Source organism: Myotis brandtii, unplaced genomic scaffold (genome assembly GCF_000412655.1).
Source record: "Myotis brandtii unplaced genomic scaffold, ASM41265v1 scaffold691, whole genome shotgun sequence".
NCBI classification, from domain to species: domain Eukaryota; kingdom Metazoa; phylum Chordata; class Mammalia; order Chiroptera; family Vespertilionidae; genus Myotis; species Myotis brandtii.
In genome coordinates this window covers 307,489-308,950 of record NW_005370704.1, presented here as the reverse complement: position 1 = coordinate 308,950, position 1,462 = coordinate 307,489, and positions in this window count along the sequence as shown.

Here is a 1,462-nt window from a genome sequence, read left to right as displayed (position 1 = left end):
GCCGGGCTGGGGGGGCCGGGCTGGGGCTGCCTCATCGCAAACCGTGGCCCTTGGAGGAGCCTCAGGGTGACCCCGGGGTGTTTTCTGTCTGGATTCCTCTCTCGGGACGGCCTGGACCCCTGGAGCTGCACGGCTCAGGTCGGGGTGGGCGGAACAGCACCCCCAAGGGGTCCGTGTCCTGACCTCCACCCCTGGACTTTGCAGATGTGACGAAGGGTCTTCAGACGGGAGATGGTCCCCGGTCACGTGGGTGGGACCCCTGGAACCCGGGTCCTCGGGCTCTGGGGGCCGGGGTCCTGCCGCATGAAGGACACGAGGCCGGGCTCCCACGGCGCCAGGGCCCCCTTCCTCTGTGCCCCGAGCTCCACCGAGAACACAGGATGGAGCTCCTGACGCGTTTCTCTGGATTGAGCAACAGCAAATATTGTTTCACACAACAAGCCGAGAAGCGGGGACGGGCAGGCTGCGGCCGGGCCAGGGCAGGGGGCCGTGAGGACAGACCCCTGCCTGGCCCAGCGGGAGCAGCTGTGGAACACAGTGGCTTCTCCTCACCTCGCCCCTGCAGCCTGGGGTGTGCCCCCCCGTGCCCCTCCTACCACTGATCGAGGTGGACCAGGCCGCCCCTGGGTTCCAGGCGGGTGGGGAGCAAGCAGGCTCCTCCCCTGGGATGAAAGCCCCAAATGAGGGGTGGGGGGCACCTCCAGGGACAGCCTGTGCCGAAGCCACTCACCTGTGGTTAATACTGAACATCGCTGAGCTGGCGGGGCTGCAGGCCAGCCCCAGACGATTGGCGGAGAGTTAGAACCCCCCCTCCCGCCCCCAGTCCAAGTGCTGTGGGTCACCCCTCCTTCCCTCCAGCCTCAGGCCCACGCCTGCTCCCCTCAGGGCCTGCCTCGGTTTGTCCTCCCTGTCCTGGCACCTTCCCATCTTGTCCCCCTTCTCGCCAATCCTCCACCCCACTCAGGCCGCCTGGAGAGGGTGGGGGAGCCGCGGCCTGGATTCCGAGGGTGGGGGCCTTGTCTGCTCACTGTGCAGGGCCCAGGACTGTTTCCAGGGCCAGAAAGTGCAAGACGTTGTGTGGGGGGATGACTGTCAGCTGTGAGGGGTGATGAGGGCGGAGCTGGGCTGTGGGGGAGCCAGGGAGGGGGTGCTCCGAGCGGCACGGGCAGGAGGGAGGCCTGACCCAGGGGTGAGGGCAGTGGGACCGGGTGAGGGTGGGAACAGGGGGAGCACACCCCGCTGAGTGGGGACGTGGTGTGTTAGGGGCTGAGGAGGTGACAGAGGGACAGGGAGCTGCTGGGGTGGGGGTGAGGCCGCAGGTGGGTTTAGGGAAGTGTGTCCCCCCTGGTGGGGCCGGGGACCCCACACTCCTCCCTGGCCTGAGCCATGAGGCCGGCCCGAGCCTTGTCCGTGTGACGCAGAGGGCACTGTCAGAGGGGGGCTGGGCTGAGGGGGCTGGGCC